Source organism: Pristiophorus japonicus, chromosome 3 (assembly GCF_044704955.1).
Source record: "Pristiophorus japonicus isolate sPriJap1 chromosome 3, sPriJap1.hap1, whole genome shotgun sequence".
NCBI lineage: Eukaryota > Metazoa > Chordata > Chondrichthyes > Pristiophoridae > Pristiophorus > Pristiophorus japonicus.
The window spans coordinates 317,080,016-317,097,300 of NC_091979.1; positions in this window are offsets into that span (position 1 = coordinate 317,080,016).

The window sequence follows — 17,285 nt, forward strand, 5'->3', positions numbered from 1 at the left end:
ATGGAGTTGGGCCCACGGAGGGTCGAAGAGGTCAAAATAAAAATCGTCACCAACAAAAAAACCACATCTGAGGACCTCCAGGTAAGTCCCTGCAAATAAATAATTTATCAACATTCCACTTACCTTTGTTACAGGATCTTGACACTTACCGTTGAGGACAGAGCAGCCTCCACCCAGCGGTCCCCCGCCGTCCTGCCGCCGACTCCCGCCCACACCAATCGGGCATCTCGGCGGGCGGGAGTCGACTTACGTGCATCAGCCATCCGCTGACATTGACGGGCACTTCCCGGCGGCTCTCCCTTCCCACCCGCTCCAGGCCACATCGAAAGTGGCACTGGGCAGTTCGAGCAGAGGAATGTTGGCAGCAGTGGGCGGCAGTGGGAGGCAGTGGATGGCAGTGGATGGCAGTGGGCGGCAGTGGATGGCAGCGGGTGGCAGTGGGAGGCAGTGGGTGGCAGTGGGCAGCAATGGATGGCAGTGGGTGGCAGTGGGCAGCAGTGGATGGCAGTGGGTGGCAGTGGGAGGCAGTGGATGGCAGTGGGTGGCAGTGGGCGGCAGTGGGAGGCAGTGGATGGCAGTGGGTGGCAGTGGGAGGCAGTGGATGGCAGTGGGCAGCAGTGGATGGCAGTGGCTGGCAGTGGGCAGCAGTGGATGGCAGTGGGTTGCAGTGGGCAGCAGTGGATTGCAGTGGATGGCAGTGGATGGCAGTGGGTGGCAATGGATGGGAGTGGATGGCAGTGAGTGGCAGTGGGCGGCAGTGGATGGCAGTGGGTGGCAGTGGATGGGAGTGGATGGCAGTGGGTGGCAGTGGGCGGCAGTGGATGACAGCGGATGGCAGTGGGCGGCAGCAGATGGCAGTGGGCCGCAGTGGGCAGCAGTGGGTGGCAGTGGATGGCAATGGGTGGCAGTGGATGGCAGTGGGCGGCAGTGGATGGCAGTGGATGGGAGTGGGTGGCAGTGGGTGGCAGTGGGCAGCAGTGGGTGGCAGTGGATGGCAGTGAGCGGCAGTGGGCGGCAGTGAATGGCAATGGGTGGCAGTGAATGGCAGTGGGCGGCAGTGGGCGGCAGTGGATGGCAGTGGATGGCAGTGAGTGGCAGTCATTAAAATTGGCCCCCAGATCAATTAATTCTTCTTTAATATGCACATAGATTGGGTTAGCCAAACTGGAAGCAATACGGTGGAGGAGGATTTCCTGGAGTGCATAAGGGATGGTTTTCTAGACCAATATGTCGAGGAACCAACTAGGGGGGAGGCCATCTTAGACTGGGTGTTGTGTAATGAGAGAGGATTAATTAGCAATCTCATTGTGCGAGGCCCCTTGGGGAAGAGTGACCATAATATGGTCGAATTCTGCATTAGGATGGAGAATGAAACAATTAATTCAGAGACCATGGTCCAGAACTTAAAGAAGGGTAACTTTGAAGGTATGAGGCATGAATTGGCTAAGATAGATTGGCTAATGATACTTAAGGGGTTGACTGTGGATGGGCAATGGCAGACATTTAGAGACCGCATGGATAAATTGCAACAATTGTACATTCCTGTCTGGCGTAAAAATAAAAAAGGGAAGGTGGCTCAACCGTGGCTATCTAGGGAAATCAGGGATAGTATTAAAGCCAAGGAAATGGCATACAAATTGGCCAGAAATAGCAGCGAACCCGGGGACTGGGAGAAATTTAAAACTCAGCAGAGGAGGACAAAGGGTTTGATTAGGGCAGGGAAAATGGAGTACGAGAAGAAGCTTGCAGGGAACATGAAGGCGGATTGCAAAAGTTTCTATAGGTATGTAAAGAGAAAAAGGTTAGTAAAGACAAACGTAGGTACCCTGCAGTGAGAATCAGGGGAAGTCATAACGGGGAACAAAGAAATGGCAGACCAATTGAACAAGTACTTTGGTTCAGTATTCACTAAGGAGGACACAAACAACCTTCCGGATATAAAAGGGGTCAGAGGGTCTAGTAAGGAGGAGGAACTGAGGGAAATCTTTATTAGTCGGGAAATTGTGTTGGGGAAATTGATGGGATTGAAGGCCGATAAATCCCCAGGGCCTGATGGACTGCATCCCAGAGTACTTAAGGAGGTGGCCTTGGAAATAGCGGATGCATTGACAGTCATTTTCCAACATTCCATTGACTCTGGATCAGTTCCTATCGAGTGGAGGGTAGCCAATGTAACCCCATTTTTTAAAAAAGGAGGGAGAGAGAAAGCAGGGAATTATAGACCGGTCAGCCTGACCTCAGTAGTGGGTAAAATGATGGAATCAATTATTAAGGATGTCATAGCAGTGCATTTGGAAAATGGTGACATGATAGGTCCAAGTCAGCATGGATTTGTGAAAGGGAGATCATGCTTGACAAATCTTCTGGAATTTTTTGAGGATGTTTCCAGTAAAGTGGACAAAGGAGTACCAGTTGATGTGGTATATTTGGACTTTCAGAAGGCTTTCGACAAGGTCCCACACAGGAGATTAATGTGCAAAGTTAAAGCACATGGGATTGGGGGAAGTGTGCTGATGTGGATTGAGAACTGGTTGTCAGACAGGAAGCAAAGAGTAGGAGTAAATGGGTACTTTTCAGAATGGCAGGCAGTGACTAGTGGGGTACCGCAGGGTTCTGTGCTGGGGCCCCAGCTGTTTACATTGTACATTAATGATTTAGACGAGGGGATTAAATGTAGTATCTCCAAATTTGCGGATTACACTAAGTTGGGTGGCAGTGTGAGCTTCGAGGAGGATGCTATGAGGCTGCAGAGTGACTTGGATAGGTTAGGTGAGTGGGCAAATGCGTGGCAGATGAAGTATAATGTGGATAAATGTGAGGTTATCCACTTTGGTGGTAAAAACAGAGAGACAGACTATTATCTGAATGGTGACAGATTAGGAAAAGGGAAGGTGCAACGAGACCTGGGTGTCATGGTACATCAGTCATTGAAGGTTGGCATGCAGGTACAGCAGGCGGTTAAGAAAGCAAATGGCATGTTGGCCTTCATAGCGAGGGGATTTGAGTACAGGGAGGTGTTGCTACAGTTGTACAGGGCCTTGGTGAGGCCACACCTGGAGTATTGTGTACAGTTTTGGTCTCCTAACTTGAGGAAGGACATTCTTGCTATTGAGGGAGTGCAGCGAAGATTCACCAGACTGATTCCCAGGATGGTGGGACTGACCTATCAAGAAAGACTGGATCAACTGGGCTTGTATTCACTGGAGTTCAGAAGAGTGAGAGGGGACCTCATAGAAACGTTTAAAATTCTGACGGGTTTGGACAGGTTGGATGCAGGAAGAATGTTCCCAATGTTGGGGAAGTCCAGAACCAGGGGTCACAGTCTAAGGAGAAGGGGTAAGCCATTTAGGACCGAGATGAGGAGAAACATCTTCACCCAGAGAGTGGTGAACCTGTGGAATTCTCTACCACAGAAAGTAGTTGAGGCCAATTCACTAAATATATTCAAAAGGGAGTTAGATGAAGTCCTTACTACTCGGGGGATCAAGGGGTATGGCGTGAAAGCAGGAAGGTGGTACTGAAGTTTCATGTTCAGCCATGAACTCGCTGAATGGCGGTGCAGGCTAGAAGGGCTGAATGGCCTGCTCCTGCACCTATTTTCTATGTTTCTATGTTTCTAAATAACAAAAAAAAGCAAGAGAATTTATTATATAAAACCTCTTATTCATTAAATAAAGTAAGAAAGGGTTGGATAGAGATGGCAGTGGAGGAGGTGTGCAATATCTGCAGCATGTGGGAGTTTGAGGCGAGCAACATGATCCCAGGCAACCACATCTGCGGTAAATGTTGAGGAATTTTGGCTCAGAGTTGTTGAGCTGGAGTCTGAGGTGCAGACATTGCGATGTATCAAGGAGAGGGAGAGATACCTGGACACTTTGACCAAGGAGGCAGTCACACCCATTATGTCAGGTAGTGATTGAGATTTAGCTATTGGTCAGGTACAGGAGGATGTGCCTGCGAGTCAGGCAGGTAAAGGGACCTCATATGCAGTGGTGCAGGAACTTCAGCCTTTGTCCTTGTCCAACAGGTATGAGGTACGTGCTACCTGTGTGGATGAGAACAAAAACTGCAGTGAGAATGGGCAAATTGACCATGGCACTGTGTTACAGGAGGCCATTGATGTGGGGAGATAGGATGAACTAGGAATGAGGTTCTGCTGAGAGATTAAAAAGCATAACCTCAAAGGAAATAATCTCTGGATTACTACCTGAGTCACGTACAAATTGTCACAGGGACAAAAAGATTAGAAGGTGAAATGCGTGGCTGAAAGAGTGGTGCAGGAGTCAGGGGTTTCGTTTCATGGGGCACTGGCACCAGTACTGGGCTAAAAGGGAGCTATTCCATTGGGATGGACTCCACATTATCCAGGCTGGGACCAGTGTCCTGGAGAATTGAATAACTAGGGTGCTAGATAGAGCTTTAAAGTAATAAGACAGCATGGGGAGAAGGTTCAGGTAAGGGCAAATTTATAATTCTAAAGACAAAAGTCAAGGCTGTAGAGCAGAGTAGTGATTTGGGTAAAATCAAGCAGCGTGTCAGGAAGGAACAGAGGGGGGAGCATTCAGTTGGTTAGTGCCTCCTGTTAGCGCCTGCAGAGGGTGGTAATGGGGCACTGACGCAGGAGCGCTGGGGTGAGGCGAATCCCGCGGTGCACAGCAAATCCGGAGCCTCCGTTGCGCTGCCGATACAAGGTACCGCCGGGGACTTCAACGCCAGGCAGATCGTGACATCAGTGAGCGCCCAATCTGCCAAATTCATTATGGACGTTTAACTTTGCACCTGGACCAGACAGCGACAGGGAGAGGAGGCACACAGCTTCAGGATGCTGGCATCCGCATTAATCACTCGCACCTATCAGCAGGTTAGTTTCTGAGGTCTCTGGTCAGTTTCAACCAGGGGATCAGTTTGTATGAGTCATTTCAAGGTTCATTTTTATCAGCATTGTTTCGCAAAGTGGCTACATTTATTGTTCACAGATTTACACTGCCACATTTGCCACACTGCTACACATGTCACCTCGCCCTCCAGGGTCTACGGCAGAGAGAGCGTAGGCAGCCAGAAATGTGGGAACATGTGCGCACAGGGATGAGGAGGGGCATCAGGGCTCTCACCAGGATGACTTAAACCCCAGAAACCTTTTGCTCATCACATGTCCATCATACCATCACCGTGTCCTGCCCTATGACAGCGTCCTCCTGGGCACAAGGGTGAAATAAGAGAGACCACAACATATTGCAAACTCCATTAATAAATTTGTGCGTAAACATATCACACATATCACATTCATTCAAATAACTAATGACCCTTGTGCCTGCCATAGTTAAATAGCTGTCATTGTCTGCAAGGCGTGAGCTGTGGGTGTGAGTGTTAGTAGGTGGAGATTGTTGGTTGGTAAGTGCTAGGAGTCTGGTCCTTTTGGCAGTGTGTGAAGCTTGTGGTACAGATGGTGGTATGTAGCATGTGTTGAAGCATTCAATCACCCTGACCACCTGACTGAGGTGGATCTGCCATCAGCACACCTGCTCCAGACCTCCAACTCCCTCTCCTTGTTGTGCTTCTCCTTGTGAGGCAGCTACACAGCCAGCAATGCTGAGAATGTGCTGCTGTGGTCAGAGACAAATGAAGGGGAGGCAAATGGGGCAGTCGCCTAGGGCTCAAGCCTAGAATGGTGCCCAAGCCTAGAGTGGGGCCCAAGCCTAGAGTGGGGCCCAAGTCTAGAGTGGGGCTCAAGCCTAGAGTGGGGCCCAAGCCTAGAGTGGGGCCCAAGCCTAGAGTGGGGCCCAAGCCTAGAGTGGGGCCCAAGCCTAGAGTGGGGACCAAGCCTAGAGTGGGGCCCAAGCCTAGAGTGGTGCCCAAGCCTAGAGTGGGGCCCAAGCCTAGAGTGGGGCCCAAGCCTAGAGTGGGGCTCAAGCCTAGAGTGGGGCCCAAGCCTAGAGTGGGGCCCAAGCCTAGAGTGGGGCCCAAGCCGAGAGTGGGGCCCAAGCCTAGAGTGGGGCCCAAGCCTAGAGTGGGGCCCAAGCCAAGAGTGGGGCCCAAGCCGAGAGTGGGGCCCAAGCCTAGAGTGGGGCCCAAGCCTAGAGTGGGGCCCAAGCCTAGAGTGGTGCCCAAGCCTAGAGTAGGGCCCAAGCCTAGAGTGGGGCCCAAGCCGAGAGTGGGGCCCATACAGGGTGGGATTAAGTGTAAGAGTAAACAGTATTGAGGTAAGTGACGTAGCAGGAGTGGAGCGAAGCCACGAGGGCTCAGGCGCATGTTATTGTCGACTTGATGTAAACAGACTCGAGATGCCCTTTTTCTAGAGATGCATTCTACACACAAATCCGGGTTAAAAAAAGGAACGAACACGAGCTACGCAAGGAGCAAAAGAGACGAGAAGTAGCTAAACTGCTTAAACTAGAACATTTTTTCCAGCTAATAACGCAAGATCATGAAGATGAAGACCAAGATGACGTTGTGCAGTTAAGTTCAACAATGAAACCACTCGTGGCACCAGACTCAGAGTTGGGCGAGTTGGAGCTCCAAGTCTAAAAAGTTGAAGAAGATGACAACCAACTGGCACATACTGAGCTGAAAGAGATGCAATTTATGAGCGACATTGGGCTGTGGGGAGACAATATCTCAGAAGACATGTAAAGCCATTGGATTGCAAAAGGTAGTGAGGACTACCGAAACTGTGATAAAGACTTCCAAAACTCCGGTGTGATTCATGCCAAGGAAGGATGTCGCTGATACTGCTCGAAGTCCTTCTTCACACGTGTGCACCAACTGACAGCGGAACGTGTGGAGTGAATGTGGCTCTGTTAGTCACCATCAAACGGTAGTGTATACTGCTTTGTTTGCAAGGTCACAGCACAAATAAGAAGCTACTTTACTCATGGGTTTAATGACTGGAAGCATGGAGATGAGACGATTTCATCTCACGAAAACAGCCACCAGCACAGAGAAGCCATGGTAGTAATGTGCACTAGACAAGCAGGCACTGGTTTTGTGGATGGTCATATTGTCTTCCAGTTTGAAAATGAATTGCAGTGCTGTCGCAAGGTGCTAGAGCGGGCTGTCTGTGTCATAACATTTTTCTGTGAACGAGGTCTTTCATTGCGAGGTGGAGACAAAATCGTTGGGTCTCCAAGAAATGGTAATTATCTGGGTGTGTTGGAGGATCTCGCAAACTACGATGCATTTCTTGCTGAACACATCAAGCAGTTTGCCAACAAAGGCAAGGGGCATACTTCATACTTGTCTTCCACCACTTGTGAAGAACTGATTAGTCTGATGGGTGGCAAAGTACTTGAGACAATTATCCAGGAATTGAAATCAGTGAAGTTCTATTCAGTATCTGTTGATTCAACACCAGATGCCACACACTCAGATCAGCTGACATTTGTTGTCCGCTATGTTCTACCGACTGGTCCTGAGGAAAGATTCCTCATGTTGTTGCCGATAATCGGTCATACTGGACAAGAAATAATAGAAATAATAGAAATAACACTGGCCTTTCTGGATGAGAATGGGATTGATGTACAAAATTGCCACAGACAATCTTATGATAATGCTTCAAATGCGAGTGGTAAATACATTGGTGTCCAAATTATCATCAAAGAGCAATGCCCATATGCGACGTTTATACCATGCACAGCACACTCACTCAACCTTGTGGGGAAAAACAATGCCGAACGCAGCCCAGTGATCATCAGATTTTTGACATTGTACAAAAGTTGTACACTTTTCTCTCTGCATCAACGTATCGCTGGTGACTGCTTTATGAAAAACTAAAGTTTTTAGGGCTGTCTGTCGTCAAACAGCTTTCTGCTACTCGATGGTCAGCAAGGTATGAAGCAGTGTCAGCCCTGCTCAAAGATTACACTCCCATATGTGAAGTGTTGGAATCTCTGGCAACTGAGGTGAAACAGAAAGTTGAATGCTGAAATGAAGCTCAGTTGATCCTTGACAAACTGGGCACCTGGATTCAGCGATTCTCATTGTTATTTGGAACACAGTCTTGAAGCGCTTTCACCTGACCAATCTCTCGCTTCAAGAGATCGGCTTGAATCTAAATGTCATGATGTCCTTACTCGGGTCCCTTGTCGATTTTGTCAAGACACGGTGAACAGAGTTTGAGGACTTCGAAGCCCGAGGGATTAAACTGTGGCCAGAATGAGTACAATTCAGCTCCGAGGCACATTCAGGTATGCAGTCGCCGTTATGACGATGGAGACGCTGAAAACATTGTGCTGTCACCCAAGGAGAAATTCAAAACTGAAGTGTTCCTTGTCATCATTGATCAACTAATCAATACCTTGAAACATCACCTTGAAGCACACAAGGAAATCAACTGTAAGTTTGGATTCCTGTCCAAGCTAGCCGCTCTCTCGACTCATGAGATCAAGCAAGCCACAGCAAATATTGCCTGTTCCTATCCCAACAATCTGGAACCCAGGATTGAAAATTAATTCATCCAGTTTTCTAACTTGGTGGCATCCTCAACAGAGCTTCAACCCTCAAGTTGTGTCAAACAAACGAAGCCATCAGAGCTGAGAATGTACCAATTGCTCAATAGACACGCCCTCACCCAAACCTTTTCTAACACTGAAATAGCTCTTCGGATATACCTGTCGAGGATGGTATCAAATTGCAGTGGTGACCAATCCTTCTCGAAACTAAAACGCATCAAGGATGAGGTCTGGAACCGAATGGGACAAGATTGACTTAATAGTCTTTCAATCGTGAGAATTAAGAGCGAAGTACTGCGAGGACTTGACTTCTCAAAAATCATTGACGAGTTTAGCCGACAAAAATCTAGGAAAAGACCAATGTAATGGTAGTTGCCTCTGTGGAGAAAATAGAATACAAATGACAAATGATGGTCTTCCAATAAAATTGCACAGTCTTATTCGAAATTGTTGTCATTGTCGATTTAGTTTCAAAATGTAAGGATTTTTTTTTATTAAAGCGTTGTTGTTTACTGTTTATACAGGGTTTCATCAAGGTATCGGTTTGATTATTCGGAAACATAAAATATTAAATGGGAGTCGTTATAGTAGCAATGAGAACATAACCTGAGGCGTAGACCTGACCTGACCGTGACCGGATACATACTCAGTGTAGTGTCCTGTGACTTAGCTCACTAATGTCATTTACTGCAGGATGTGAATGGGAGTAGGGGGCCCATGATCAGGATACTAGCCGGGCCCCAAGGCACTCTTAATCCGTCCCTGGCTGCAGTATCAAAGAACCTTCCCTTTAAGTACTGGCAAAAACCTGCGGCAATAATGAGTTGTGATTAGACTGCACCCGATATCCGTCCACCCTGTGAGTGTGACACCACTGAACTAGGCCTTTAAGACTTGATTTAGCGCCCAAATCATTTCTTTGAGCAGTGAGAATGAATTTTGCATGCAATCTAAAGCATTAGCGCCTGGCGCAAAATCTCAGGGGTCGAAATTCGGTTGTACCGCCAGCTGATACCACCTGGGAGAGGCGGCAATGGGGCGTAAATGGCTCGGCGGCAGCGTTAGACGGTGGTGCTGCCTGATGGGAAATTCGGTTCTGCTTCTTCAAGGGTGCAAAGATTTTCCGCCTCGCCGACTACCGCCATGGAAATCCTGACATCAGTACGCGTGCAATGCCTCCTTGGTGCCGGTCTCGCCAAATTCATTTTTCTGCCTCACTTACCGGCTGGCGGGGAACACGCCAAAAAAAGTTACCATTCACAAATCAAGGTAAATCAAGGGGCAGTAATTAAAGGGAGTAGCAGCCGGCCACAGAGGTCGCGGTCAGTGTTGCGTTCTCTCCTCGCAGAGTGTGTAGGTGTTGGCGTGCTGCGACTACTCAGCTTCACAATGAGCATTTCGCAAACATTGGTGGGTTTCAGGTTGGATCCATTTGCAACTACCATATCGCGGCTAACTTCTGCAAATTAATGGGGGCAGTGATGGCACACAACTTCGTCCTGCAGTGAATATTTCCAAGGCACCGGCTACAGAGACAGCTTCAGGCCAATGTGGGTCCATGCCAGAGGAGAGGCCCCAGATGTCAGGGCAAGAGACCATAGAGACGCAGGGGTTACCGTGTGCATTATTCTTACCTGGATATGTCCGAGGAGCTGTACATAAAAAGACTGCGGTTCCGGAAGGAGGTCGTTACTGAGCTCTACCACCTCCTGCAGACATAACTCGAAGCTGACATTGGCACCAGGACCTCGCTGTCAATAGCAGAGAAAATGACAGTTGCCCTCCAATTCTATGCTACCGGCTCCTTCCAGTCTCCTGTCGGTGATATCTGCAACATCTCGCAGTTTGCAGTACATTGCCGCATTCGCCAGGTGTCTGCACTCTCTGCAGCCGATGAATGGTCTACATAAAGTTCAGTATGTCCAGGGAGAGCCAGGATGAGCGGCCCCATGGCTTTGCCAGGATAGCGGGCTTCCCCGTGATTCAGGGGGCCATTGACAGTATGCATGTGGCATTGAGGGCCCCGCCTCACAATGGAGAGGTGTTCCGCTATCGAAAGGGCTACCACTCCCTCAACGTTCAGCTGGTCTGCGATCACAGGCAGATGATCCTCGCTGTATCAATGCACGCTATCCTGGCAGCTGCCACGATGCCTTCATCCTTCAGGAGCGCAGTGTGTCCTGACTGTTCCAGCTATCGCATGAATGGTGTGGTTGGCTCATCGGCGACAAAGGATATGGTCTCGCCACCTGGCTGATGACACCAGATGCTGAGGCTCTGCCCCGGGTGAGTAGCAGCGGGTCGGGCCTTTTGGAACGTGTTTTTGCCCACAATCCCACCACACCTGCCGAGCAGCGCTCCAACAGCAGTCATATCACAACCAGGACCATTAGAGAGCAAAGTATCAGGTTTCTGTAGCAACGTTTTCACTGCCTTGAGCATTCTGGAGGGGCATTTCAGTACTCACCTGACAGAATGTCCATCTTCACTGTTGTGTGCTGCATACTGCACAACCTGGCCATCATGTTGGGCTAGCCATTACCAAAAGAGATGGCAGCTCCACCTCAGGAGGACAATGACGATAAGGAGGACGACAAAGTGCTGAGGAGGCAGCCTGACACTGTTGTGGCTGCAAAGACTGCTCGTCAGAGATTCATCGTGCATCGATTCCAGTGAATGACACAAGATGTGCCGAATGGCCAGTCTACTTCACCTGCCGATCTGCTGAAGACATCGCGCCCCACCCGCCCAGCATCTGTGTATATAAATGGCAAGTCAAGAGTGTGACAACAAAAACCACAGTGTGCTGTAAAGAAGCACAAAAGGATGCCATCATCCACAGCAAAGAATAATTGAAATCAGACCACTTGAAACTTTCTCACCCACATCCACGTGCAACTATTTAGATTAATTCATATTCAAACAAGGACAGCATCTCTGGCCACGATCACATAATTCTTTAGTGGCTCATCCAAGTGCAACTATTTACATGAGTTCATATTTGAGCAAGGTCACCATCTCTGGCCATTAGCACACACATTTTTAGTAGATCTTTCTTCGTGTTTTTCCACTCATTCGCTTCTCCCCCTCCGACGCCTACTGCTCCTCCTCAATAGGGTCTCAGTGCCCGCAGTAAGGCTTGTAGAAGGACGCTCAATTGACACCGCTGCCACAGCTGATGGCCTAGCAGGACGTGCTGCACCAGTTCGGGCCCATGCAGACTACATCACCGCAGCATGGACAGCAGCACACTGTGGTGGATGGGTTGCAGAGAGCGGCAGGGGCAAGTGCAGAATTATGTCGTCCTGTGAGAGGACATCAAATTGCAAAAGGCCCAACACGCTGCTACTCCCTCAGCATCTGGAGCAACCTGGGTGAGAACAGATTGCTGCCCTGCTTCGGCAACGTGAGGTCCCTGTTGAACTGATGGGGCCGCAGACACGATGGCAGCAGTCAGTGGCTACGTGGCATCAAGTTGGCTCTGCATCAGCATCTGCAGCACATTACAGAGCTGATTGATGCCACCACATACTGACGGCATATAGTATGCAGGTCTACCATAGCATCGGCCTAGTGCTCAATCGCTACTGCCACCTCAGCCATAGCCCGTCCCACCACGTCTGGGACCCCATGCTCACTGGAAGCATCCAACATCTGTTAATATCGACCAATGATGGACTCCACGGACTCTGAGAGACATGTGTATAAGTTGAGGCAGGCTCCTCCATCTTCACAGCTAGTGCATTGAGACTCTCGGACACCCTTGCCAATACACCCAGCAGATCACTGTGCATCCACAATGACTGTCTTGCAACATCCTCTAATTTGGGCTCATCATCAGAGTGCTGCTGAGTATCACTCAGGTGCACACTCACCCTCCGGGGAGCTGGCCCCCTGTTTTCCCCTCCCCCATGGCACTGCTGTAGGCCACTGGGTCCCGGAGCATCACTCACCTCAATCTCACCGACCACGCCTTCCGTCAAAAAGCTGCTGGCCCTGCTCTCTGAGGACGCTGGATCCTCGGTCACATCCAGAGAGGTGTCCTTCGCCTCCTCCTCCTCTCCACCACCACCAACAGTGGAAGGCTGACGTGCAGGCCCCTGGCCATCTGAGTCGCCATCGGAAACTACAAAGCCAGAGAAGAGTGGTTACCTACAGGTGGGAGAGACGTTCGGAAATGCTCATCTCAGGAACGTGGTGAAGGATTCTGCTGTCAGGGCTGAGTGGCCTGCTGGAGGCTGTAAAGGAACTCAACATACCGTCACTGTACCAAGGGGGATCAGCCTCACCCACCGCCGACGCACTCACTTGTGCATCCATCAGGACCGAGAGGTATTCCTCCACCTGAGTCAGGGGTTGCACCTCAGAGTCCCCCTCGGACCGGAACCAACGTCCGAGGGGGAGTGTCTGCTAGTGCTGTTGGGGAGGAATTAAACTAATATGGCAAGGGGATGGGAACCAATGCAGGGAGACAGAGAGAAACAAAAAGGAGACAAAAGCAAAGGACAGAAAGGAGATGAGTAAAAGTGGAGGGCAGAGAAACCCAAGGCAAAAAACAAAAAGGGCCACTGTACAGCAAAATTCTAAAGGGTCAAAGTGTAATAAAGAGGCAAGCATGAAAGCTCAGTGCCTCAATGCAAGGAGTATTCGGAACACAGGAGAGGGCTCTGAGCTAGTTAGAATGTGTGAGAGCTCAGATGAACAGGATCCCAAGAAAGAATGCAAAAGACAGGAGGCAACAGAGCAGAGTAGCACTGGGGTAAGTGTAAACCACAAGGTGATAGGAAGGGACAATATGTATGAATACAAAGGGGCTGCAGGAGGGGTCAAAACTAAAAATCATGGTTTAAGAACTGGTAGTAAAACACTCTACCTAAACGCACGCAGCATTCGAAATAAAGTAAATGAGTTGACGGCACAAATCATGACAAATGGGTATGATTTGGTGGCCATTGCAGAAACGTGGTTGCAGGGTGGCCAAGAATGGGAATTAAACATACAGGGGTATCTGGCAATTCGGAAAGATAGACAAGAAGGGAAAGGAGGTGGGGTAGTTCTGTTAATAAAGGATGATATCAGGGCAGTTGTGAGAGACGATATTGGCTCCAATGAACAAAATGTTGATTCATTGTGGGTGGACATTAGAGATAGTAAGGGGAAAAAGTCACTGGTGGGCGTAGTTTATAGGCCCCCAAATAATAACTTCATGGTGGGGCAGACAATAATCAAGGGAATAATGGAGGCATGTGAAAAAGGAACGGCAGTAATCATGGGGGATTTTAACCTACATATCGATTGGTCAAATCAAATTGCACGGGGTAGCCTTGAGGAAGAATTCATAGAATGCATACGGGATTGTTTCTTAGAACAGTATATTACAGAACCTACAAGGGAGCAAGCGATCTTAGATCTGGTCCTGTATAATAAACGATCTCCTCGTAAAAGATCCTCTCGGAATGACTGATCACAGTATGGTTGAATTTGTAATACAGATTGAGGGTGAGGAAGTAGTGTCTCAAACGAGCGTACTATGCTTAAACAAAGGGGACTACAGTGGGATGAGGGCAGAGTTGGCTAAAGTAGACTGGAAACACAGACTAAACGGTGGCACAATTGAGGAACAGTGGAGGACTTTTAAGGAGCTCTTTCATAGTGCTCAACAAAAATATATTCCAGTGAAAAAGAAGGGTGGTAAGAGAAGGGATAACCAGCCATGGATAACCAAGGAAATAAAGGAGAGTATTAAATTAAAAACCAATGCGTATAAGGTGGCCAAGGTTAGTGGGAAATTAGAAGATTAGGAAAATTTTAAACGACAGCAAAGAATGACTAAGAAAGCAATAAAGAAAGGAAAGATAGATTACGAAAGTAAACTTGCGCAAAACATAAAAACAGATAGTAAAAGCTTTTACAGATATATAAAATGGAAAAGAGTGACTAAAGTAAATGTTGGTCCCTTAGAAGATGAGAAGGGGGATTTAATAATGGGAAATGTGGAAATGGATGAGACCTTAAACAATTATTTTGTTTCGGTCTTCACAGTGGAAGACACAAAAACCATGCCAAAAATTGCTGGTCACAGGAATGTGGGAAGGGAGGACCTTGAGACAATCACTATCACTAGAGGGGTAGTGCTGGACAGGCTAATGGGACTCAAGGTAGACAAGTCCCCTGGTCCTGATGAAATGCATCCCAGGGTATTAAAAGAGATGGCGGAGGTTATAGCAGATGCATTCGTTATAATCGACCAAAATTCTCTGGACTCTGGTGAGGTACCAGTGGATTGGAAAGCAGCTAATGTAACGCCTCTGTTTAAAAAAGGGGGCAGATGAAAGGCAGGTAACTATAGGCCGGTTAGTTTAACATCTGTAGTGGGGAAAATGCTTGAAACTATCATTGAGGAAGAAATAGCAGGACATCTAGATAGGAATAGTGCAATCAAGCAGACGCAACATGGATTCATGAAGGGGAAATCATGTTTAATTAATTTACTGGAATTCTTTGAGCATATATCGAGCATGGTGGATAGAGGTACACCGATGGATGTGGTATATTTAGATTTCCAAAAGGCATTCGATAAGGTGCCACATAAAAGGTTACTGCAGAAGATAAAGGTACGCGGAGTCAGAGGAAATGTATTAGCATGGATCGAGAATTGACTGGCGAACAGAAAGCAGAGAGTCGGGATAAATGGGTCCTTTTCGGGTTGGAAATCGGTGGTTAGTGGTGTGCCACAGGGATTTGTGCTGGAAGCACAACTGTTTACAATATACATAGATGACCTGGAAGAGGGGATAGAGTGTAGTGTAACAAAATTTGCAGATGACACAAAGATTAGTGGGAAAGCGGGTTGTGTAGAGGACACAGAGAGGCTGCAAAGAGATTTAGATAGGCTAAGCGAATGGGCTAAGGTTTGGCAGATGGAATACAATGTCGGAAAATGTGAGGTCATCCACCTTGGAAAAAAAAACAGTAAAAGGGAATATTATTTGAATGGGGAAAAATTACAACATGCTGTGGTGCAGAGGGACCTGGGGGTCCTTGTGCATGAATCACAAAAAGTTAGTTAGCAGGTGCAGCAGGTAATCAGGAAGGCGAATGGAATGTTGGCCTTCATTGCGAGAGGGATGGATTACAAAAGCAGGGAGGTCCTGCTGCAACTGTACAGGGTATTGGTGAGGCCGCACCTGGAATACTGCGTGCAGTTTTGGTCGTTATAAGGAAGGATATACTAGCTTTGAACGGGGTACAGAGACGATTCACTAGGCTGATTCCAGAGATGAGGGGGTTACCTTATGATGATAGATTGAGTAGACTGGGTCTTTACTCATTGGAGTTCAGAAGGATGAGGGGTGATCTTTTAGAAACATTTAAAATAATGAAAGGATAGACAAGATCGAGGCAGAGAGGTTGGTTCCACTGGTCGGGGAGACTAGAACTAGGGGGCACAGCCTCAAAATACGGGTGGCCAATTTAAAACCGAGTTGAGAAGGAATTTCTTCTCCCAGAGGGTTGTGAATCTGTGGAATTCTCTGCCCAAGGAAGCAGTTGAGGCTAGCTCATTGAATGTATTCAAATCACAGATAGATAGATTTTTAACCAATAAGGGAATTAAGGGTTACGGGGAGCGGGCGGGTAAGTGGAGCTGAGTCCACGGCCAGATCAGCCATGATCTTGTTGAATGGCGGAGCAGGCTCGAGGGGCTAGATGGCCTACTCCTGTTCCTAATTCTTATGTTATGTCCCCTCCTCCATTCCGCATCTGGTCTCTTTCAATCTGTGCAAACTTGGCCTGCAAGATTAAAAAGAACGTCATAATTAGTGCCTTCTATCTGTCTGTCTGAAGTGCCTTACATAGTTCAGAACATGTTAGTGTCTGAGACTCTGTAAAGTTTGATGTAACTTCCATTAGCTCCGAGTACTTGTGGCAATGCTTGAATGAAGGGGAGCCAGGACCTAACAGTTACTGTGAGGATAGCATCTTCCAGATACATCTGAAGACTGAGGAGGTAACAGGATGAGGGGTGGGTGTCCACAAGGGAGTAGGAAGGTTAATTGTGCATGCAGGCCTTGGAGTGGGTGAGGCTGCAAATGGGAACCTTGTATCTGGTCTCACCCACATAGAGCATGGAGTCAGACACATTCTCATTGAGGAGAGACTGCACATTGAGCTCAGAGCGTGGCATGGTCAGGTTAATGTAAAATATACTCACCCTCAGAACCGAGTCATGTCGTTCTTATGACATGGGTCGCTGTCCTGGGCACCGTGTCACTCATTGACACTACTTGTGACATGGGTCGCTGTCCTGGGCACCGTGTCACTCACTGACACTACTTGTGACATGGGTCACTGTCCTGGGCACCGTGTCACTCACTGACACTATTTCAGCGACTTCCCACCAGAGCTTTCGAAATGTTTGGGGTTGTGGCCTGCTGCCAGCCTCTGTCCGAAGTAATTCTCAACCCCTCTCCAGGGTATCAAGCAGTGCATCGATAGCGGTGTCGGAGAAGCGGAGAGCTCGCTGGCGAGCTGCGGCTGCATCTGTAATCTTCACCCTGTGAGTGAGTGCGTAGGAAGCCAGTATACGCACAAGGCGGTGCCACACCTAATCACCGCCTCAATTGAATGCAGGTGGCGGGAGTGTGTCTGTGGCACACTTACAAATGATAATTGCCGTCTGGGTGTTGCTGCCTCACTTTCCACCCCATTTACCGCCGTTTACCACCTCCAGGGGAGCGTACAACACCTGCTTTAACCCTGCAATCCCCTTTTCAGGCAGCAAAACTGAATTTCACGGTTGGTGACGGCAACTGCCGCCTGGTGGTAAAATCTCCATTC